General features: G+C 42.8%; 1 pseudogene; it reads right to left on the reverse strand.

Moving 5' to 3' along the window:
* Positions 1-26,262, reverse strand: part of LOC135543581 (low-density lipoprotein receptor-related protein 1B-like) — a 212,328-nt pseudogene that overhangs the window by 97,704 nt on the left and 88,362 nt on the right.

Below are 26,262 nucleotides of genomic sequence, written 5' to 3' on the forward strand. Positions count from 1 at the left end.
AGGGGGCCGAATACTTTCGCTAGGCACTGTATTTTCATGAGATTACAGAGCATTGCACTCCCAGTGTGTGAGAGGGAGTGACTGAGTGAGAGAGAGAGAGAGAGAGAGAGAGAGGATGAGAGATGAGTGATGAGAGTGAGTGAGTGAGTGAGTGAGTGAGAGTGAGGATGAGTGAGTGAGAGAGAGAGAGAGGATGAGAGTGAGTGATAGAGAGAGAGAGGATGAGAGTGAGAGAGAGAGAGAGAGAGGATGAGAGTGAGAGAGATAGAAAGAGAGAGGGAGAGAGAAGACTAACGAGACATGCCCATACTCCCATGTGGTCTGTGTCAAAAAAAAGAGAAATGAAGTAGCTAATCGGTCAGAGGAATTGAGGAGGAAGTTGAAAGATTTACATTTAAGACACCTTAATTGCCATGTTTAAATACTGACGGAGATCGAGAGCAATCCTTCTATTGGACCTGTCAATAAAATGGATGATACTGCCAATGACTCTACAAAACTGCTACACGGAATCTCAATGAAGAACCATTCTTTTTTGGCCAGTTGGATTAAAAAAAGGACAATTTCTTCTGAAACACACATAAACACAATAAAAAGCCATGTTGGTGCATACTCAATAGAGGATCAAAGCACGTGGCAATTTCGAGTCAAAAGGTTACAGCAAAGCTTTAAAAGGAGGTAGGACATGATCTGAGTGAAAGCATTGAGTAGCAGTCATACTCCTTGCATTACCTGTCTGGCTGTCCTCGTCATACACCTTCATGTGAACAATCCCCGTGGTCTTGTTGCGTAAAACCACCATGTCCAGCCCGCCCCTCTTACTGACGGTCCCCAACTGGGCCAAGTTGTCATCGGCCCACCACAACTTGGCACCTGAAGACAGAAGAATCAATCATTGTTCATGACTAAATTGACAAGTATACTGATAATTCAGAGCTATTCAAAAGACCATGAGTACTACACGGTAGCAATAGTGCTTCTATGCCGTATCTGCGAGTAACCCTTGAATTAAAAGATAACGGCCCAGTTGTTCTTGAACAGTAGGCTATAGCGCACGTTCACTAAAAACATCACTGGACCCAAATAACACATTGAATGATCGCTTTCCTAGGAACTGTAACGTACAATTGCAACTGAATTGAATACATTACAGGAACTGTATAATACTGTGTTATTCATAAGGTATGTATAGCTCTCACTGTACAGTATTCCCTTGCTGATGAATATAGTAGGCCGGGGCTCACTCCTGGGATGCTTGTAAATGAAGGCACACGGAGGGAGCTGTGCAGGTTTCGTCCTCTGAGAATCGGTTGATACGAGACGGAGAGACAGGATCACAAGTTCATTCCCCTACGCATAAATCTTAGGGGCACAGGTCCAGGGAGGAAACTGGGCCATGTGACATATTTTTTTTCTTCTTATAATATGAGCCCATGTACTATACTTGCACCCTTGACTGACAAAACACCGAGGTACAGTCAGCCCAGCTCAAAGGGACGTAGGACAGCGGCTCAGCAGTCAGAAAACCTCTGAAGCCTGGCCAATCCTGTGCCTGTAGACAGGGAACTTAACGTTCTCTTCTTCTTCGTTTTTTTTAACCTGTCTGCATACTTGAATGGGGCACAGTGCAGTGGGTTTGAGACATACCATTCTTGGCTTTTGGCCTGCTGGACTACAGCTATCAACAAAGAGCATAATCTCCTCGGAGAGCATGCAAAAAGAGGCCGCGTTAAAACCAAAGAGAAAAAAATACACGTCTTTCAGATAGGATTTCTGTAAACAACAGTCCCTCTACAGCTGCATTACATCAGAATCAAACAGTATTCCCAACAGAATTACGGCAGACCATACTGTAGATAGGTAGATAGGACTTTAATATCCCAGGGGCTATTACAATATCCCAAGCAGATAAGAGAGGTACTATAAACTAAGGAATCAGAGCAAAACCAGAGCAAGAAGCCCATCAATAATGACGTATCTCCCCTGTCTCCCCTAACCCTACTCCCTGTAGGGTTACTCAAGGGGAATAACCACTAAAAGGAGGTTAATGCACATCTGATATTAAACAAATTAATACAACCATCTATTCAACATGAAAAATAATTATTCCATCCTATTAATAGTATCATGATCGACTTTCTTGTAGAGCGTGGAGAGAAACTCCCCCTCAATGACCTGTACTATTAAAACGTAATAGATGTACAGTATTTATACAATCACCGTTATAACTATAAGTAAACCTGGAACCTAGATGGATCGAAAGCCCAGGTTGCCCATCACTATGTCAGAAAGTCTGGTTACTGTGTTCTGTTTCTGTAGCGTGAGGCGGCTCTGTCCCCCATCACTGTAGAGGCTAAACAAGTCCCAGTGAAGCCAGAGAACGTTCCCTAATGTATTTTGTCGGGATGAAGCATTTTATCAGATGGGATGCAATTTTAAACGTGAATTGGAATCGTTTCAGAGACAGACATAAACAGAAATGGGGAATTGACAAATAATATAATGCAAGAAGACAGCAAAGGTTCATCACTGTCAAAACCCCTTTTACTCATGTACTCCAGATCAAAAACAACTCCGAATCAATGGACTAGTACTTAAAACAAAATACAATTTGGGCAGCAAATGCTTTTATGAGCTGGAAGAGCACAACATATTTATATTTATATTATATTTCCAAGACAAAGAATATGCACAAAGAGTCTCGGGGTAGTAGTGCTCATCCATAGAACCATGCTCCCAAAAAGCAAAACTGATCCTAGATCAGCGCATCTTACTCTGAGACACTTTATGAACACGGGCCCAAGCTCTAAACTCTCGCCACTCACCCATAACAGCTAGAGCCGTGGCTTTAACAAGCTCTTTCTTCAGGGTCTCCAGCACTTCCAGACCACTGCCGTCCAGACTACACCTGTTGACGGTGGCGTTGCCTGCACTGACCCAATACAGCTTGTCTGATGTGTAGTCTATCGACAGGCCTAGAAGACACATCATTGATTACAGTTATGATTGACATATTATGGGAGTTGCTGTCCTACTAATCATCTCCCTCAATATTGCAATATGGTTTGTTTACCAGATAGTAGTACTACTGTTGTCATGCAATATAAAATGTCAGAAGATAACTGGCACTGGCCACTTAATGTGCATATTTTGTACGTAAGAACAAATATTCAGAATTGTACATGTGACATTTACCAACTGGCTCTCTCTGGTTCTGGTGAATGATCTTGCTATTGCTTCCATCCATGTTGGCCACGTTGATTGTGTTGCCGTCTGTCCAATACATTTTCCTGGGAGGTAAAAACTCCATAGGATAACAATATTTTCCATACAGAAGACCAACACAAAAGTGCATCATTTATCCTATCATGTAACGAGCATTCACTTGACTATATCTAGTTATACCTAATCAATATCAGATATTGAACTGTATAAAAGTACATACAAAAATGGAATCCTACCCTTTAGACGGATGTACGGTGAGACACTTGGGCTTCTCAATCCCGTGAAGCACAGAGGTTTTCAGGGACCCGTCTAGCCTCGCCACGTTGATCTGTGACTCGTCGCTTTCTGAACTAATCCAATACAGGTTCCTGGAGAGCCAGTCCAGGGCCAGCCCTCTTACATTAACAATACCTGCAACAACAAAAATATATGCTGAAAGACAACATCAATGTGGCCATGTTTAATCTCTTCAATGAAATAATGTACTGAGTTTATCGCTTGGACAACCTGACAGGTGGACTATGACAATTAGAACGATGATGAAAAGGACATCAAATGGACTCAAAACACTGTAACCGTCTGATAAGACATTTACGACCAACATTTCGCTTCGTTACATAAGTGTCAGGAAAGCGGCACATTTCAAAACACAGAGGTGAACATCTTTCTCTACCTCCGGATATGATCGTCTCTATTGCGGTTCCGTTGATGGACGACCGTTTGATGGTTTGTGTTTTGACGTCAGTCCAGTAGATTCGTTCCTCTGATGCATCGTAGTCCACCGCCGTGACATCGTCTATATCTGGGACCGTCAGGGCTGTGATGAGATTCAGGTACGGGTTGTCAATGTCCACGCCACGGATCTCTGTTCGCCTCACATACAGAAGGAATCTCTTCAGTGCTGTTGAAGGACAAGAGAAAACTGGACATTGACATTGCTTTCAAAGTTCAGAATCAAGCGGGTGTTATTGGCGGCCTTGCTCTTCAACACTCGAACCACCTGAGGATGTGTCATTCAGGGTTATGAGTTTAAAATGGCATGCTCTTAACAATGTCATTGTAGTGTGAACACAATCACAGTCTGTGTCAGATACCTTTTTCACCTTCTCAAAACAGTAGAAACCTGCCGTGTTTTGAAATGACTCACTTTTGACGGACACGCACTATGATGTATGAATGTGGAGGATTGTATGAATGAATGAATGGCTGGCTCGAAGGAGCGACGGATGGGCAGAGAGGCTGATGTGAGGAGAGATCAACTGACAAACGGCTGAAGGGGTGAGGTTCACTCACTGAAGCAGGAAGAGTTGTCTGCAGATATCTTCATGAGGTGGGGGCAGGCACAGGAGGCGGTGCGGTTGTAGTTGATAAGGCACAGATGGGAGCAGGGTCCACGACCGCCATTCGCCTCGCAGGGATTTGAGGCTATTGCCGAGAGAGGGAGAGAGGGGAAGTTGTTCAATAATCAATTAGTCTGGTTTATTTTAACCCTCCTTGTTGTGCTCGTTTCACGTTAATTAATTCTGTATTCCCCGGACCACAATGACCGCCTCATTATAGCTGATTATAAATTCATAATAACAGATATATTATTAACTAATGTTGTGTTAGATCTTTTATAAACTTAGGTTCTTGTGAACATTACACTTATAGACCTCATTGACCTAAGCTCATACAACTCGCTTTTGAACAAAGAAAAAACATAATGTATGCATTATTTTGACTGTAACAAATACTCAGATTTATCACAGACTACTTTCTCCTCTAATGCATCTTCACTGTCCGTTTCCTGGCCTCTCCTCCTCACCAGTGCCATGATCAAAGACATGATCAAGAGCCTCACATACAGTATATTGTTTGGTCATTGTGCTGCCACAGAATGAATTGTGTGAAAGACCTCAAAAAAGCTTTATATACCAGAGCTTTGAGAAAAGTTCTATATATTATTGAAACAATGTTGCGATTGTTTGTGAGAATGCCAACAGGTGTGGCTCCCGTGGGGGAAGGATTCTATTGGGGAAAGGTTCCTGTGGGGGTTGCCATGGAAGCCAAGAAGGGAGTGAGTGTGTGTGTGTGTGTGTGTGTGTGTGTGTGTGTGTGTGTGTGTGTGTGTGTGTGTGTGTGTGTGTGTGTGTGTGTGTGTGTGTGTGTGTTTGCTCAAACACACATGCATTTGGGGGTCTGGGAGAGGAAGTGTGTCCATCTGATGAATGGGCATGTGCCTGAACTCAATTTTATAAACTAATTGTAGTCTCACCCATTCATTTCTAATGACCGGGAATACCACAGGTGTACAAAGGTTAAATAAAACACCCAAAATGTTATGAAAATATCAAAATGTATTGTGTGTATTCAGATGCCCTGTGTGGACAAAGTCATGGAACCTAATGTCAATCACATTAAATTAACTACATTTTTCAGAGAACAAACGTGTAAATCGCTCCAAATTGACCGGAACACAGCAGGTGGGTTAATACAAGATTCTGATACTCCTGGAAGGAAACATATTTGATTTGGGAAAGGCAGAGAGAGTCCTGTAAGTGAACCCTACCGCCAAAAGTCCAGACAGAGAAAATGAAGCCAGATGAACCAATTCATGGGTTGCATGTTTCGTCACAATATTGTTTTGAATGTTCATTTTTGGGCTGATTCCTGACTGAGCATTCTACTCAATGCATTGTCAATGAGCGCTGATGAAGATTTCATCCAAAGTGCATTACATTGCCTTGGAAATACAATGACATTCAAAAGGAGACACATAAGTAGGAAACCTGTTATCATTTTGAAGTAGCAAGATTGACTTTAGATGCAGCATCATTTTAGCTAGCTAACATTAGCATTGCTAGCTATTTTTGACAAACTTTGCAAGCTAATGACAACATTGCCATCTGTCTAAAGTCAATTTGACGCCATGGAAACGCTGGCAAAGTTGTTTCCTACTAAATATTTGACTACTTTAGCAACAGCATCGTATTTCCAGGCGCCGTAGTGGAATTTAGACTAAACAGTAGTCAGCCCCTGTCCAGAATGGCTGGGCTTATCACCATTTTAGGGCAACACTATGGTGCCGCCGATAGAGGGTGGCCTGAGAACATTCATAACAGTGGCATGACGCAACCAAGTGATGGAGGTACAACCTATGAATAGTGACAGTTGTTATGATGTTTTGTTTCCAGCATTAAGACAGAGAATGTCATTTCTTTTGACAAGCTCGAGCAGATTTCTTATCTCTCAGACAACGTTGGAAATAGAAAGCGAAAAGTATTTTGTGAGACACAGATGTAACACATTTAAATGCAACCATACAATAAATGATTCGTTATGATCTAACTAAACAAAACTCTTCAACCTTTCCAGATGGACTGAGGGTCAAGACGGCAAACACGCCACTCAAAACACGCCACTCTCTTTTCAACCTTGTGATCTGAATGTTTGAGACCTTGTGGTTGTCTGCTGGGGTGGTATATCTGAAGGTCAAATGGCTGGGCGCTGGTTTTCTGGATGACTGTCACATTGGCCCCTGTCCACTTGTTAGCCCTGGCCAGAGTGTTGGTCCTCCAGTCAGTCCAGTAGACACTACCCCCGTAGAGACAGACAGCGAAGGGATGTGACAGGTACTCATGTCCCTTCAGAATCTCTATCATACCAGTCCCATCGTACAGAGCAGAGAATATGGCATCAGACCTGTTGAGATGAAAATAGATGTTTGTCTATTATAATCATTTGATTGCACCAGCAGGGTTGGGGTGAATTCCAACTCAATTCAGCCAATTCAGGAAGTCAACTGAAATTCTCATCAAAATTGGCATTTCAGTTGACTTCCTGAATTGATGGAGAATTGACCTCATATAGACAGGTAGAGGCATGTAACCCACCTGGCATCGGTCCACACGACCCTCTTCTCCATAAGGTCCAGAGTAAGACCATTAGGCCAGGCTCCTATCTCCATGTCTCTGAAGACAACATGGCGTCCTCCTCCGCTCATAGAAGCAGCCTCGATCCGAGGGAAGGTGGCATCCCAGTCTGTCCAGAAAATAATTCTAAACCACAAAATAATCAAATAAGAATGATCATCCATGTGTAATGGATTAAGGATGAATCAGAATCAAGTCAACCTCACCCTACAGTCATTCATAGCAAACCAGGATTATGTAAGAAATGCATATCCTTGTTCAAGGATACACTCACTCACTCACTCACTCACTCACTCACTCACTCACCCCTGCTCAGGATCCAGAGCGATGGCTCGTGGGTGCTCCATCCCTCCAGCGATCAGTGTGGTCCGGAGCTCCCCGTTTAGTTTGGCCACCTCTATCTGATCTAAGTTGCTGTCGATCCAATACAGGTTCCCTGCGATCCAATCAACGGCCAAACCCTCCGGAGTAGCCAATCCATGTTGGACCACCACTTCAATCCCTGTCACACCTGTAAGGAACCAATGACAGTAAAAGACCAACACAATAACACATAAGAAGGCAAGAGGATGTGCTGAAACACAAGTAAAAAAAAGGCTTAGGTTTAGGAAGTCTTCAGTGGAGCTAAAAGGAGAACTAAATATAACGAATGCAACACTTTCCCCACGACCTCAATTAAACATTGACGTCTCAGCTTAACCAAAACACATTTCCAACCAAATTCTATGTGCTCCTACCAGCAGAGCCTAGCAGCTTCCCTCTGTATATCTTATCCTCAACCACATCGGTCCAGTAGAGTCGACTCTGAACGAAGTGGAAGTCTAAGGCGATCGTGTTCCTCAAACCAGGAACTAGAAGGCTGTAGTCTCGCCTGTGGAGATCGATCCTCCTGATCTCATGGCGGATGGAGAAGATGACGAATGCCTCAAAGGGATCTGAGGAAGGAGACAACAAATAAGTCAAGAAATGCATTTTTGACAATAAATATTGCATACTAATGCAGATTCTCACACACATACACAAAGAACTGTCGTGCTTCTTTGCTAGAATAGCAACTCATGTTCTGTCATAAAATGAGTACAGAAACCTTTGGAGAATTCATCTCCAATCGAAAGTGTAACATTTTAGATGGAAAAAACTATCATATTCAATACAATTGCCAGATGTTACATTAAATAACTGGGAGAAATTGATGCAGAGAAAAAAAGGCCTAAAAGCTACTGGCGTATAAATGGCCAATGCTCATTGGGTACTGCTTCCAAACTATTTAACTACTATATAAACGGAATGTCCCAAATAACTGCTTTAGAATAGAAAGTACAATTAGGATAATATAACCAATTTATCACATTGCTTTTTATCTGTTGGATTCAAGGCACAAGGGTAAGTGATGGCTGTCCCATAGAATATAATAATATATGTCATTTAGCAGACGCTTTTTATCCAAGGTGACTTACAGTCATGCGTGCATACATTTTACTTATGGTTGCTCCCAGCAGGTCAAATCCATGACCCTTGGCATTGCAAGCGCCATGCTCTACTGACTGAGACACACAGGAACACAGAAATAGAATCGGAATTCTCATTTCTATGGGCTGTCATTGGGCAGTTCCACAGAGCGCAGGTATGTGTCAGAAAGACTTATCAGCCATGTCACACAGAGCTTAACACCAGCTACCTGTACTCTGGCAGCTGTCCCCGTCTAGTTCCAGCCTCCAGCCTGGGTAGCAGGAACACTTGACGGTTGCTTTGTACTGCTCACACACTTGGCTGCACTTGAGGTGCCTGGAGCAGTAGTCCAAGGTCTGGCACGTCCTGCTGTCTGGGCTAAGACTGAGCCCTGGCGGGCAGGAGCACGCCACGCCCCTCCCAGGAGCCACTGCACACTGGTGGCTACAGCCGCCGTTACCCAAAATGCAATCGTCTGAGTTGGTGAAAGAAGCAGACAAAGAAAGGAGATGAGAGGAGAGCAGATTGATTCAGAGAACACAGACAGATGTATGGAAGGAAAGTCAGAGAGTCGTGTTGAATGGAGACCGATCTACTGCACGTCCTCATCGACTAGTGGCATAGGGGCTCAATACCCCCACAAGAAAGTGAACACATCTTTCCTGACACATCTGTCTTCGCATTTTTTTTTTTGCTATGGACAAAGTGTCGTGTGGTAATCCCTGGGCAGGTCATTCGTGTGAACATCAGGCATTCATCTGACCTAACCCCCATCAACAGTGCCTAAGCCTGACCCCACTGCTACGATCATCTAGCCCATGTGGTCCAAACAAAAGGCTCGTCTCTGTCATAGACCATAATCCCCTTCACTATTAATATGTCTCCTCTGTCGCTTCCCTGCCGTCTTTGGAGAGTTTCCAGGGAAAACTAAGGATCTTGGTCAGCAAGAGTTATACATGCTCTTCAGTCTCAACAGCTTGTTCTCCCTGAGTTTCTCCCTGAGTTCAGTGTAGAATAAGAGGACAGATGGACGATGCCAAAGTAAGCACTGCTGCTCATTTACAACAGCTCAACGCTGTCTTGTCAACATACATTTTCTGGTCGTACTAGCGGAGAAAGCATAGAATGAAGTGAGAAAAAAAAATGGAACGATATTTAATAATTAATTGAAGTGGGGCCCGAGAGAATTGACTCAAGTGAGAGAAATAGGACCAAGAGAATTGGTGAGAAGTGATCTGAACAAAGGTCGCACCACAGAAGTGTCCCTCGTCAGAGTGGTCAGAGCAGTCGTATCTCCCGTTGCAGATGCTCTCGGGAGGCAAGCAGACGGAGGTGTCGTTGGCACAGAGGTATCTGGGGGGCTTACAGGGCGACGTCTCACAGCCTTCCTCATCAGACAGATCCTCACAGTCATGGTCCCCGTCACACACCCAGCTCTTACTGATACACTTGCCTGTGTGGGGAGAAATAGAGAGAGATGGTGATGAGGCAAGGAGACAAAATTGCAAGATTGTTCTAATTTTGTCCCTGTAAGAGAGATTGTGTATGATTACAAAACCCACATTTCAACCGTAAGTACAAAAATAAGAATTGAATTGATTTTCCATTTTCTTGGAGAGAACGGAAACTATCAGGGAAAAAAACTGCCGAGAAAATGGTCATAGTCACACCCAAGACTAAACTGTCAATACTGTCGAATGAAGCAATTCTGCCGAGTCTAGGTACTTGGTGAAATGCTTCTAAAGTGATTGGAAATAGAAGCTATTAGATACAATTGCAGGAAACAGGAAGCAATTATTGGAAGCAGCGAGGTAAAAAGCCCAGTCTCAGAGGAATCCTGAAAAGTGGAGGAAAACAAGCACTATAGGGGCATCAGAGGAAAGTAGTGTATGGAGTGAGAGGCAGCCCACCTCAGCTTTAATCTGTGTTATTGATTAGGAAACCCTGGAATAAACATGTGGTTTGAAATGAGGCCTAATGAAAGGCTATCTATCTGTCCAAAATGGCACCCTATTCCCTATATGGTGCACTAGTTGTGACCAGTGCCTTATGGCTCTGGTTAAAAGTAGTGCACTGTATAGGGAATAGGGTATCATTTGGGATGTCGCCTATATATTTTCAAAGGCTATACTTTGTCTCCCTCAGCATAAGGCAGTCAGCTTAGTCTGGACAGACACAGTGAATACAGATCAGAGCTGAGTCTGCCAATTATTTCAATTCAAACAACAGTATGTTGATCTATTGTTGGAGGTATGTTCTTTCTGTTCGCTTTAATTTGGGAGTGTTTTGGAGTGTTTTACAAAATACTGCGATTCCAAGCTAGCATCCTAATGAAGCTGTTTCAGAATCCACGCTGAGGGGGGGGATCTATTTTAACAAACCTAACGCAATGGTGAATCTTAGCGCTGGCGGTAATCCGTTATAGCCAAGTTCGTTAAATAGCCTGCTCCATATTTGCTAAATATGTTGAATTTTTTTTTTGCATTTCACACTGTACTATTTGCATTGCTTCCATATGGAAATACATTGTTAAACATTTTCTACTGCATTCACTCGAGTATAGGGGCTATCCCCACTGAGCATTGTAGTCTGGGCATGCCAAACGTAGTCAATACGCAAGATTAAAAAATTCACTGGGCGACTTTACAAAGGCCTGAAAAGACCGTGTATAATTCTTATCAAATTTGAATAAAAATCGAAACATCGTGTTATAAATAGGCCATGTCTGAATACAGTTACAGGCACAATGCTCCCAGTCGGCATATAATACAGGCAATTTAGACTGTTTTACACACATCCAAACGTTTCACAGGAGCTGGATAAAGATCCAATGTAAAGAGAAAGGGGGGGATGTCCACTCACTGCTGTACTGCTCGCAAATGTAACGTTTTATAAACATCGTGGAACCATCTTACAGATCATATTTGCACTTCTCCAGAAATTGCATTGTATTCAGTCATGTACATTCTCACCATAAACGCATGGACGGTGAATCTTTATAAATAGTTTTGTTTTAATCCAATTAAACAAAAAAAAAAGACAACAATATTTCTAAGTCGGACCGGGTCACCATATCATAAATCGCTTCCCTCGTCCCATGGCACTGTGTGCACACTTAAGCCTCAATGTCTTTTAAGCATCACATTCACATGTCTATACAAAATACTAGGCCCCTGACAATTGTATCGTCGCTTATATGCGAAGGAGATTCCCCCCCCCAAAAAAAATTTTTTTTTTTTTTGCAGTTGATATGGCATTATAGGAGGTTTGAATAGTTTGGAGGAGCGAGCGTCTTTGGTAATCGGACACTGTGGGCTCTTTGAAAATGGGGTTAGATAGCCGACTGAAAAAGCTAAATGAAGTAGACAGGTATGTGAATTGTGAATAATGACATTTGATTGAAGCTTGCATGGTAAGTGGATGATGTATATTAAAACTTTTAACGCCGTGAGATCAGTGAACTAAAAGCCAGAGGCTTTTCCCGTGTCAATTCTCCACTTTAAGACCAATGATATATAACGCAGTGTACCTTGCAGATCAATCATATCAATTCCACTGAACTATTGGCCCAATAATAACACACACACACACACCTCATTCAACTTACTTACTTTGCTAAATCTGCAACTCCTGGGCCAGATTGATTTACCACAACCATTTGGAACTGTTTTAGGAGTCACATTAAATACCCCCAAGTGTTCCCATTTTACTGTCATACCTACATCATAAAGCATAGGAGAAGTCTACAAGATAACCTGCGGGTATCATAAAAGACATGAAAGGCGCTCTGGCTTTTTCTCACCATTGTGTGTGAATGCTAACCCTATAGGCTTATATCTGCTTCCCAATGTGTGCCTGTACACCAAGGACACACATGAAGACAATTTGAGGGTAATAACCAGAGATAAATCAAATAAATGTTTTTCGATGGTAATTACTGAGAGGTCGACATTAAAAACATGGCCGCTGAGATTTTACAGGTGAGCTTGGTGTGTAGGTCACAGTAGCTACAGTCCAGATGAAACCTTGATGGAAGCAGTGTAGCTTTCAACAGTTAAACATGGGTATTTAATTATACAGTACGAGCTGCATTAGAGCCACAGAGTGTGCAGCTTTTCGAAAGTGTTTTCACAGCAGCCTCAGTACTGTACCTGAGGTTTGACAGGTGAACTTTGCGTGCGGGTCGCACATTCTGCTGGTGCCTTCACAGTCTGCCTCGTCACTCCCGTCCTCGCAGTCCTTGTCCCCGTCACACCTCCAGCGCTCGGGGATACAGGTGCCACCGTCGTCCCGGCAATGGAACTCATCTCCGGTGCAGTCATCAGCTGATACCGGGGCTATAGGAGAGACAGAGGTCACAGAGATAAACATACATTTACAAGTACAGAGTTCAGGTAAGGCTACGCACTTCAGCAAATAAAGTACTTCTTTCTTGGGTGAGGTCTATTTTTACAAAGACAGTTATTGTACATCTCAAACCCATATTCCTAACTGCATCCCTTGAAGTGTGATGAATAGCATCCTCATTTCAAAGACTATATTGAGCATATTCCCCAAGTCCATTACACCTTCACAGATCTAAGACTTCAATCCAAAGGGTGTGTGTCCCATGAGGCAGATAGAAGAGTGAGAAGTTAGTGTGTTTTTCCTCTCACCTGTCCCAGAGCATGTGGTGTCCTCATCACTGTTGTCCCCACAGTCATCGTCCCCGTCACAGGCCCAGTGGTCAGGGATACACTTCCCACTGGCACACTGGAACTGGGCACTGGAACAGGCATGGACACAACCCACCTCGTCACTACCATCCCCACAGTCATCATCTGGGTGAGGTGGAAAGGGAGAGAGGGACAGGATGGGGAGATGGGGAAAAGATGGAAGCCAGGGGGAAAGGAAGGGGAGAGGGGGAAATGATGGGGAGAAGGAAAAAGGGGGAGAAGGGAAAAGGATAGAAGAGAGGGGGAAATGATAGAAGAGAGGGGGAAATGATGGAAGAGAGGGGGAAATGATGGAAGAGAGGGGGAAATGATGGAAGAGAGGGGGAAATTATGGAAGAGAGGGGGAAATGATGGAAGAGAGGGGGAAATGATGGAAGAGAGGGGGAAATGATAGAAGAGAGGGGGAAATGATGGAAGAGAGGGGGAAATGATGGAAGAGAGGGGGAAATGATGGAAGAGAGGGGGAAGAGAGGGGGAAATGATGGAAGAGAGGGGGAAATGATAGAAGAGAGGGGGAAATGATGGAAGAGAGGGGGAAATGATAGAAGAGAGGGGGAAATGATGGAAGAGAGGGGGAAATTATAGAAGAGAGGGGGAAATGATGGAAGAGAGGAGGAACAGACAGAAGAGTGGGGGAACAGACAGAAGAGAGGGGGGACAGACGAAAGAGGGGGGAATAGACGGAAGAGAGGGGGAACAGACAGAAGAGAGGGGGAACAGACGGAAGAGAGGGGGACAGACGGAAGAGAGGGGGAACAGACGGAAGAGGGGGGGGACAGACAGAAGAGAGATTAAGAAACAGTGCAAGAGTCACAGCGTGGTTCAGAGAAAGTGAAACGTGTTCATCCAGCAAGCTGCTTCCTGAGAGTGAGGTTCCATCCCATGGCATTTTCCCAGTAGGGAAAACTGGTTGAAATGATGCTGTCACAACCAGATTACAATACATTCTGGTTGTTGTAATGAGGCCATTTCAAATCAGGCAGCTTTTCACACTGAGATAGAAAATGGAACTGTAAAAAGAGTGTTCACAGAAAAGTGCCACTCACCTGAGTCACAGTGCCATTTCACGCTAATGCACCTTCCATTGGAGCAGCTGAACTGTGTGAGGGGCTCACATGTGGGGAAATCTGTCAAGAAAGAAAGAAGAAAAACAGTGTTATTGTTGTAATACAAGAGGTTTGGACTTCAATTTGGGATTTTTTCCTGAACAAAGCACTTTTGATGACAGGAATTGATCGATTGTCAACTGTCCAGAATCACATAGGCCAGTAATTTACACACTGCATGAACTGAAAACCTCAGAAACAGCGTGGGTAAACATCTTTTATTGTTACACATTGGATGCAGGAGACATTGGCACAGTTCTGTGAGTTGGCATTTTTCTTTGGATTCTGAAGTTACAAAAATGAGAGTGAGCGAATTGTAATTACTGTGAACACTGTCTGTCTCTGCTTGTACTTGTGAAGTGAAGCCGTTTATAAGTAGCACCAGAGGTAACAGAAAAGTATCATTCACAGCTAAGGTTCAAATTGTTCTTGCTGATTGTTTTTGCAGACTGTTCTACTGCCTGTTACTTTTCCCTATTATCTCAAACTTGTGTAGAAGGTGATATCAGATAATTACTTTACTTTGGCTTTAACAACTGTGGTGATGGTGATACACAGTACTGTTAGATGTATCCTCGCCAGAAGAGGTTGTATTTACACTGTGGGATACTTGACCTGGGAAAAGGTCATTTGGGGTGCATGTGCTGGTGAAGTGGCTGTCTTTGAACCTGTTTGAACTTGCATTTGTGTCTTCATTGACATTTTCAACCTCTCCCTGACCCAGTCTGTAATACCTACATGTTTCAAGCAGACCACCATAGCCCCTGTGCCCAAGAATGCCATGATAACCTGCCTAAATGACTACCGCCCAGTAGCACTCACATCTGTAGCCCTGAAAAGCTTTGAAAGGCTGGTCATGGCCTTCATCAACACCATCAAAAATGTGCAATTTTAAAGCTAATTTCCTGCACATCTACACATTTTGCCATAGGATAGAGAAAAATTGTTTCCGTTTTTGAATATGATATCTGAGTAAGAGTGACTAACAAAATCCATGAGAGGCCCTCCGGTCGGTAATTTGACGCTAGACTAACTTACCAATATAAAAATGTTAGCTGACATGGCTAATTGTGTGATTGTCAGTGACTGACATAACAAGAGAAAAAATTGCTGATGCACAAATTGCATCTTGTGTACTAACTCTCAACAGTAAGGGGTGGGGGGTGGGGGGGAATGAGTCAGTTGCCAATCCCAGATCTATATCTTTGAAAGCCCATGCACGCTATTGTTTCAGAGAAGGAAGATGTAATTATGACAGGGAGAGTCCCAGCCATTTCACATTATAAATATTAAAAGCCTTTGTCTCCATCTCCATGTTGAGTTGTCTGCTCCAGAGTATGGCAGACCATGCCCGGAGGCTAGCCTACATGCTAAATTGAATTAAAATGACGGGTAGGTAAAAGACCAGGCTTACAGTGGAATGATATAATGCAACGACAGACAAAGTCTCACAAACATTGTGAATGATTTCTGAAATGTTAGGCTAATGTTGATATCATAAGAAAATGCCCATGCTAACATATCACTAAGAATTCCTTGTCCAATGGACTGCTTCATGAGTCCATTGGCTACTTGTCCAGAAGCTCACCACAAGAGGCGGTCTCATCAGAGTGGTCCCCACAGTCGTCATCCCTGTCACAGCGCCAGGACTCTGGGATGCATCTCCCGTTCTCACAGGAGAATTGGTCCGCTCGGCATGATCCCGCTGAAAACATTAATAGTGATAATAAAACAGCCTTTTATTACACTGAACTTCGTTTTTTCTATCATGCAACATTTACATTAGTGCTTTTCATTAGCAGTATGGTCTCAATAAGTACTTAAATAAAGTGCATTAACTCGGCCTAGGCTATTTCAGTGAGTGAATATACATCATGATAGTATGTGACAATTATAAGCCATGTCTAATATTTTGAGTTTACTGTTCACGCTATGTGTTTTGGAACGTTTGATTCCACATAGACAGCCAACAGACCCATGTGTGTTGGATATCTTTTCTTTAGCGCTAAGGCATCTGTATTTGGTTTCTCCGTGACTGGTCGGTCTAGAGAATTGGCTCGCTATCTATTCCCAGCAATCCATCTATTCACAGCGATCAAAGAAAGTGGACGTAAAAACGTGACACCCGGATATTGTTCATATAAAATCGCCATTTTCTTTCTCGTGGAATCATCCCATCCGTGTCCAGGATCCGGCGTTGTGTCAACATCTGGCAACTGAAACTCATTGATAAGGATGAAGTGAAAACAAAAAAACATTTCTCCTCTACATCCCCTAACAAAACCCCCTTATGTCCCCCAGAGGAGGTGTGCATATCCTGGTCAAGTCTTCTGGATGGAGAAGATGATGAATTATCCCAGTATATAGATACATTCATGATGTGCAGCAGAGAGGCCATTGGGAATCTATGACATACAGGTCTCCCACCAACACGGGAAATCATGCAGTAGTGTATGTATACTCCTCTCTGTGTATTCTCCAATGGCCTCTGGTCTGACAGAACCTCTCCCAAATGACTATCTGGTTGGAGAAACTCGGAGATCACCCAAGTTTGTTCTACAACATGGAATCTGGCAGTTGCATCCTGGTCCATATGAGCTAGACGGGCCTCTAAGTAGAGCAGACAGCAGCATACCAGAGCAGGTGATGTTGGACTCGTCCTCGTTGTTCCCACAGTCGTTGGTCCCGTCACAGAGCCACCTCTTGGGGATGCAGCGGTTGTTCAGACACTTGAACTGATCCGCAGGACAACTACGATTATCTGTAATGATGGGCAAAAATTGCTTTGATATTTAGTCTTTGATGTCAACTGTCATGCATTCATATTAATGTTCATTATTTGTTACTTTTATTTCTTATTTTTCTTTAGGTATTTTTCTTAAAACTGCATTGTTGGTTAATTAAGGGCTTGTAAGTAAGCATTTCACTGTGAAATACCTGTTTTATTCAGCACATGTGACAAATGAAAATGTATTTGATTTGATTTGATCATAGACATTGGATAGATAGCTCGAAAGCATGACAAAAACAAGTAAGCCTAGCAATTTCAGTCTTGCATAGATGATGTATGTTGTTAATTTCAACTTAATTAATTCACAAAAAATGTCTCTGAGACATGTCCTATTCTCCACAAATGCAAAATGAGATATGTTTTCTAACATGCAGAATAAGATCCCTACAGCAGATGTATGGTTCCTCATCACTTCCGTCCAAACAGTCATGGTCCCCATCACATTTCCAGGAGGCCTGGACACAACGCTGGTTCCTACACTGGAACTCTTCATTCCCACATCTCTGTGGCTCCCCGTGGTCCCCTGAATCTCCCAATGTGGCTGCAAGCACACACATACATCCACTTGCTGGCCCATCTTCACACTCTGCAGAACATATTCCTCAAAAGAGCCACAACTCAGGAAACATTTATTTTATGTTATATGCTGGCATTCAAAATCAATACTGGGATTTTGAGTTCTACATGACCATATCTTATCTGCTGTCATTTATTCCTATTGATTGCCTTGGTCATTGATGTGGAGTGTCAGGCTGAACGGCCCTTGTATGTTTGAGACAAGAGTGTATTTGACAGGGCTTACAGGAGCAGGTGAGGTTATTCTTGTCCAGGTACTGGTTATCAGCGCAGGCACACACTCTGCTACCGGGAATGGCCAGACACAGGCTACCGCAGCCACCATTATTAACCCCACACGCATTGTCACCTAAAGATCAATCAGATAGACCAAAGTAGGCTAAATCTGCTCATTTTTCGGGGCAGCTGTAGCCTTTATAATGCAACCTATTAGGAAGACAATAACATAACTCAAAACTGTAATACTAGCAGGTATATGATCCCAGAGGCAATGACTCTATTGTACCTAATACTCTATTCAAAAACGTTCATCGATTAAAACGGCTACATGTCTATATTCCTATCTGCATGCCAGGCAGAGCGACTGTTCACATGACTCAGCCAAAGGCAGAATCATCCATACCCCGCTGCTACAAAAAGCCTGAGCGACAACATCAGATGAAAACGGAACAATGTGTCTGACGAATCCTTTGACACGTCCCCCTTGAAGTCGATGAAACTGTATTTGGAGAGGGGGATATGAAGGGTGGTTAAAAGAAGGCATATGAAGGCGCGGCGAAGGCTGAGGTGGGTGGCACCCAGCCGAGTTCAGCGTTCCTTTTTAGTGAGAGACAGTACAGACAGGTGCTTTAATGTGCCAACCAATGACTGTTGTCATGACGAGCCCAGTGCAGCTGAGTCTGGAAACACGGCCTGGGGTAACTATAAGGAGCTCTTAAAGGATTAGAGTCGGTGTACATTTGAGGACTGCCTCAGCTTCAATTCCCATTGAATCAATCATTAGTCTCTCTCTTTGTTCATGACTCGTCCTCTGTGGCTATGAGAGGTTTGGTTGTTAGAGAAGGCTAGCACCAGATAGACTAAAATATGCCTGACCCCCTACTGTTGGGAGCCTGAGTTGCGGCATATAAAATATGCTAAAAGGGAAACATTGAAAGAGAATCTTCTGATTTATTAACTGTCATGCATTTCAAACTCCCTGGCTGGAGCAAAGCCCAAGTTTAGTACTTCAGCCATTTTCAGTGATGTAATTTCCTCAAAGGTCATCTCAGTTCACCATCTCATCAGGTTTGATATTCTGAAAAAACTGGTTTCAGAGGGTTGAGAGACACAGGGATGCTGTACTGTACATAATGATTACATCCCCTAGTCTCTTATATGTTTATATTACAAAAAGTGAGCCAGTCTTGTATTTAAATCGTTTTGCTGCTTGACAATGACAGTGTGATAGTGTATTTACCTTGCTGCCTTTGAGCATCGTACACAGATAGCCCAAAAAGAGGGGGTTTCTCACTTCTCAAAAGAGCAACCTGCCCTGACTGCAAGTCCAGTTGGAAAATAGAGGCGTTCATGTAATCTGTCCAGAAAACGGAATTCTGGTGCAGGGAAATTCCAAAGGGATGGTTTAATTCTTTGCCGTTATACACCACCTTTGGATAAAAGAAACAAAGAACACGTTAGACAATAATTCACAGTTAAAACCGTATTTTTTGACGAAGTCATGTATTTGCAACCATACAAATATTGAAAATAAATGTACATGTTCAAAATGTTACTATGCATATTTGTTGATCGTATCGTCTTGATCAGTAGAAAAGAACACTCACTCATTTACTAACCGTTCTGTGGGTACCGTCGAGGGAGATTTTCTCGATGTGGTCATAATAAGCGTCGCACCAGTACATGTTACTGGAGCCATGGTCTAAAGTGAGTCCGTTAGGCCACAGGATGTCAGAAGAGACAAAGTCCTGCCGTTGGGATCCATCCATCCAGGCTCTCTCTATCTTGCCAACACTATCGTTCACCTCATCCTCCTCCCAGTCTGTCCAGTACATCCAGCTGAAAACCAGACAAAATGAATTATCAATATGATGGTTTAGCATAGAGAGATAGATCATTTAGCCCAAATAATACTGAGTATACAAAACATTAAGAACACCTGCTCTTTCCATGACATAGACTGAATAGGAGAATCCAGGAGAAAGCTATGATCCCTTATTTATGTCACTTGTTAAATCTGCTTCAATAAGTGTAGATGGAGGGGAGGAAACAGGTTAAATACGGATTTTAAAGCCTTGAGACAATTGAAACGTGGATTGTGTACGTGTGCCATTTATTGGGTGAATGGGCAAGACAAAAGATGTAAGTGCCTTTGAATGGGGTATGGCAGTAGGTGTCAGGCGTACCGGCTTGTGTCAAGAACTGCAACGCTGCTGGATTTTTCATGCTCAATAGTTTCCTGTGTATATCAAGAATCGTCAACCACTCAAAACATCCAGCTAACTTGACACAACTGCGGGAAGCATTGGAGTCAACATGGACCAGCATCCCTGTGGAACACTTACCACCCCTTGTAGAGTCCATGCCCCGACGAATTGAGGCTGTTCTGAGGTCAGAAGGTGTGTCCTAATGTTTGGTATACTCAGGGTATATATATATTTTTTAAGACATGCCACCAAATGTGTGAATATCAAATCACTCTAAAGTCCCCGGAAAGCAGCAGACGCTAGTCTGCTCTGAAAATGTTAAGCCTCTCATACCAGAGCGCAACACACTACTTACATTTTTGCCAGAGAAGCAATTCACAGCATTTCAGTCTCCATCTCACCTTTAAGCTCATTTTTATAATTAACTGACCGAGAACTGTGTCCAAACTCAACTCCTTTCCTCAGATGGAGATTTAGGCCGCGATTCAATCCAATCGCACCTTGTCAAGTTTCAGCATTTGCAGAGACCGCATTCAGGTAAACGCTGCGTATGTCGTCTCAAGTGAAAATGACCTTTAAATGTCAAGCGTGCTATAACACAGATCTATCACGGATTGAATCGAGAGTTGATTTACTCAAAACAGTACCAAAAATGAGGTCCTAGCATCTTATGTACAAACCAATATCTATTGAAACGTCCCTACATAAATAAGGTGACCTTATCAGGGTGTCAACTGCAAAAGACACACTCACCTGTGCAAAGGGTCCACCACGATCGCTCTGGGGTGGGACATATCTCCTTCTAACAGAGTTCTCCTTGTTTGTGCAGCCTTCTCCAATCTGGCAACGTTGATTGTTTTCCTGTAGCCGTCATTTGTCCAGTACAAGTTGTTCCCTATCCAGTCCACTGAGATCCCCTCCACGTTATCAAGGTCTAGGACAGGATGTGAGTCAAAAAAATAAATAATGTAATGCATAGAGTATGCTGCTGTTATCCTCTACTTGATCATCCCTGCAGGAGCGTAATCTATCACTGTCTCCAGATCCTCATTAATGGAATCGAAACCCCAAAGCATTGTTCTAGAATCTACTGTAGCAGATATATTAATCACACACAACACAATAGCCATGCAAAAATAATGCTGCTTACACAGAAAGCTTTTGGGTATTAGAGATCGACCTAATTTGGGGACACAACTTTAATAAGACCTTTTAAAGTATGAATAACCTATGATTCATTTGTGTACAGAGGTGTACAGGCACATGCTACAGTCAGGACGTAAAGAAACGTAGGACTTCTATACTCACATAATCCCATAACTTAAATATTGCGTAATTGCGTCAGATGCTCGATTATGTTCTGGGGAAGTTGTATGAGAAAATGTGCTAAAGAGACTAGAATAGTTCAGACCCCTTCTAAATGGAAACTCTCAACCAAAGCATGGGCCAATTTATATATCTTTTTTTTTAACAAGGCAAGTCAGATAATAACACATTTTTATTAACAATGACGGCCTATCCCGGCTAAACACGGACGGTGCTGGGCCAATTGTGCGCCGCCATATGGGACTCCCAATCACAGCCGGATGTGATTCAGCCTGGATTCGAACCAGGGACTGTAAATACAGGAATATCTCATCTAAAGGTCACTTGAAGTTGTTACCTAACAAACAGAACCATCTGAATGCACTGACCATCTTTAAGGATCGTTTTTCGATTGGTCCCATCCAGTCTTTGTCGGCCAATCAGAAAGCTGGTTGTGTCGGCAAAGTAGATGTGGCTGGTCTCTGCATGGAAGCTGATCGCCCGAGGGTTTACAAGATTGTCAATCTGTACCATGTGCTCAGCCTCCGACTTGCTATTCAGGTCCAGGCCTCGGATGACACCGGGTCTCCCTCGTCCGTAGAACAGGAATACCTCATTCATAGGCTCTGCAGAGGGAGGTTATAATGCATTATGAAGAGGGTGCTTATAGGAAGTGTTATGAAGTTTACATAAACAAACCACTAGCTACTAATCTTCTTCACCCTGATCACTGCCAGTGTATAATTAATTGACATAATTTGCTTTTCTTCCAACGAACACAGTAAATTAAACTATTTGAAAAATGTATCCTAAGACCAAGTATAATAAGCTAATTACAATGACCTAAATTAAAGCAATAATTAGTTCTGCTGATTAAACCTTATCAAATCAATCAATCCCTTTCTCCAAAAGGAGTCTTTGCCAAAGCAACGCTTGAGACTAAGTTAACGGTAAGCGTTGATGCTGACCAAAACAATGTTGAATGGGGCTTTTTCACCAGTCATTAGTGACAGGCAGAGAATGAGATGCTGTTTGGGTGACTAAATGTGATGTTCAGGAGACCTGACAGAGGAGTGCACTGGAGCAAAGTTGCAGGCGTTTTGTTCGCGCGGGCGCTGTCACTAATTATAGACGTTACTTTGCCCCTGACTGACACTATGACCGTCAACACATGACATAATATGCCCTAATATGAACTTACTCTTGCAGGATTTTCTGTCACTTCCCAGTACAAAGCCTGTTCCACAGCGACAGGATCGGGATTTGTAACTTCCACTGAGCAGACACATGTGAGAACATCCTCCTTTTCTTCCAGACGGATCAGGATCACACGCATGAGTCCTGACTGCAGAGAGAGATAGGAGACAGTAGATACCAGACACAAGACACACACACACACACACAGCTATCTTCTAAACATGCAAGAAACACTGCATTTGCTTTTTACCTGTTGGTTGGGTGAGTTTCTGGTAAACACGTATTCCCACGCAATTCTCCACGGTGGTTACAGTTTGAACATCTGCTACGCTAAACCGATTTATCTGTAAAATGTCCACTTTTGTTCCTTTAGAGGGCTCGGTGTGAGTTGCAAACAAATAATCTTCAAAGAGTGATAATCCGTGGAGGTGCAGCAACTGGAAGACAAAGAGAGCAGTATGACAAGAGGAAGGAGGAGCACAGTGCTATAGAGCAACGCTAGGCTACATTTACATGTTTCCTTCATCTCAACTTAATCCCCAGGTAAACACCTTTTCCCCCAGCTAGCACAAAACACTCTGAGAATCCTATGTTTCTTAGAGCTTGGTGAGAGCGTGGTTGTCCTATGGTTGATTTACATACAATATTCCAACCACAGGAGGTTTGGGGGAGGACAGGCTTGTGGTAATGGCTGGAGCGGAATAGGTGGAATTCCATTCACTCCATTTCTGACATTATTATGAGCGGTCCTCCCCTCAGCAGCCTCCAATGATTCCAACAACATTCTGGGAATGGTGCAGGATACCCAGCTAGCACATAACATTCTGAGAACCATATGTTTCTTAGGTAGGAATTTCTGTACATCAGCATAACGTTTCCCCATGGTTCTATTTAAAGTAATGTTCTCAAATTGTTCAGAGAATGTGAAGAAACTATTTCTTTCTGTGGGAATTTCAGTAATTCAGCATAATGTTTTCTACAGGCTTCCTCATGATTCTATTTGAAGTCATGTTCTCAGAACATTAAGACAACTTTCCATGAAAACCCCAAGAAGACATTAGTAATGTTCAAAGAACGTTCTGAGCATGTTATTCAACATGTGCATTCCGTTCTCAGCGTCAACAAAACTCTCTGTCCTCTATCTTGTTAAGTGTGTTCAGCTGTGTAATTGGCCACACCTGATCTTAATGAGTGCTTGTTTCCTTTGAAATGGGGTCTGTTTGAATAGAATAAAATGAACAGCTTTGTATGAGTTTTAAAAAAGCATGGCATGCTACAGTAGTGCCATCCTGGTTGCACAGTGGAATAATTCCCTGGATAGAGAACAGAAGATCATAGGTTTGAATGTCACTGATGCCGTGCCACAATAAAAAAATATATGTGTTTGCATGTCCTATCTGTGCTTCGAGTTCAAAACAGTTAACCCAAACTAAGCCAGCAGTGTTATTAATAGTCTTATCGAAACATGCTCTCAGAACATGACTTAATTGCCGTCAAATAACCTATAACTTAGAAAACCATAGTGAAACATTCTCAGAACCTCCCTGCAACCTAAAAATGTGTCTCCCTAGAAGAGGCAACATTTTCACGTATGGCTTCGTTCACAGAACAAATGGGAACCAAATGTGCTAGCTGGGCCTGCTCCTCCACTCCATTCTAATCCATTGGAAAAGGCTGTGGCCAGGGGATATAGCAGCAGCAGGAATGTACAGTAGCATTGGTTACATCTCTCTCAACCCTATTCCCTCTGTAGACCAACACATTTGACCAGAATAGGATGCCATTTGGGACGTAAAACATTGTATCTATGTAAACTCTCTAGCGTACACAGCTCGATGGCTTCTTCACTCCAACCCCCTGGCAGGTATCCAGGGTTAGGACTATGTAGTTTGGGGCGGCAGGTAGCCTAGTGGCTAGAGCGTTTGTCTTGTAACTCAAAGGTTTGCAAGATCGAATCCCTGAGCTGACAAGGTAGACGTCTGTCACTCTGCCCCTGAACAAGGCAGTTAGCCCACTGTTCCTAGGCCGTCATTGAAAATAATAATTTTTTCGAACTGACTTGCCTAGTTAAATAAAGGTAAAAAATAAAAATACAAATTGTGAACACTCCCAAAGGCAGGGTCCAAGAAAGTCCACTCTCAGCAGAGTACCCACCCACTCCACTCCACGACTCAACAAACAAAAGCTTAGCTTATATGGACTATCTTATTGAATCCTCGCGAAGTACCACGAAAGTGAGACCAACTGGTATGCCCTTTGATAAAATAGTATATGGTTTCTCTGAAACAAAGACTTATTGAACATTGGAAATGGGCAGATCATAGGATAACAACTGTCACACGCTGTACTTACAGAGCTTTCATGGATAACAGTGTGCCGGTTGCTCCCATTGTAGTCCACCACTTCGATATAGTTCAGGACAGCATCTGCCCAGTAGACCAGCTTTCTAACCAGGTCCAGAGTAACAGCTGTGGGCTTCTCTATTCTGTTCTCCACTATCCTGGTTCTGTTCGTGCCGTCCATATTGCACTGTTCCAACTTGGCTGTACTCCCCAAATCCGTAAAGAACATTTTCCTGAAAGGCAAGTTGAATCCCAGGGTCTAAAACTGTTTTTAACAGAATCAAACCACAATTGAGAATCGATGTACAGTAGGCCGACAGTTTGGACTACGGATGGGAATTGGCTTTGTCGCTAACGCCGATACTTTAACATTATCACGTTGAACCTGAAACATTGAGTAATGTGCACTGTCCCATAAACAGAAGGGAAACGGGGGTTGTGGAGAAATCAACTGTGGAATCACAATAGAAACAGTCCCTCCTTGTGATTCCTTATTTCACACGCCAGTCACATACAGAATTTGTCACATGCAATGTTGTGCTGCAAATTGATGGTTTTCATTCAACCATATTTGAAAGCTCATTCGAACAGTTAAGTAGTGTTTCGTAATTAAATAAATCAATGTCACCAATCAGAAAGTCATTCTCAATGCAGTCAACCAAATGCACCACACCAATGACTTATTTCAGCATCAAGGCTCTTTTCAACACTGAGCTTCAGAACAGAAATATGACTGCATGTAGCGTTTACCTTCACCCTCCACTAGTTTTTGATGAGACCCCGTATGATTAATCTATTAAAAATGTATCAACCCTAAAATTACTCATTTGAAAAACGTAATTGGTCTATGCAAAACAAATGTATCAGATCACATTAGACTGAGACAACATCGCTTCATTCATCTCTACAATCCAAATCCATTTTAGCACAACACGATAACATTTTAAATTAACTCGAGTGGAATCCATTGGAAATACATGGAATCCTTAGATAGTGCCTGTCTACATTCCTTTTGTCATCTGATAGATATCAAGGGAGTAGAAGGGAGTCATTTTCCCCTGAAGGAATATCGCATCTAATAATTGAACACATTGGTCCTGGAATATTAACCCTGCTCACTTTGATGATGTCAAAGCAACTCGGTTGCGTGTGAGTGGCATGGGAAGATAACACATTCTCCTGACAGCAACTGACTGCTAAGGTTCATGAGCCGCTT

The sequence above is a fragment of the Oncorhynchus masou genome, chromosome 7, assembly GCF_036934945.1.
Source record: "Oncorhynchus masou masou isolate Uvic2021 chromosome 7, UVic_Omas_1.1, whole genome shotgun sequence".
NCBI classification, from domain to species: domain Eukaryota; kingdom Metazoa; phylum Chordata; class Actinopteri; order Salmoniformes; family Salmonidae; genus Oncorhynchus; species Oncorhynchus masou.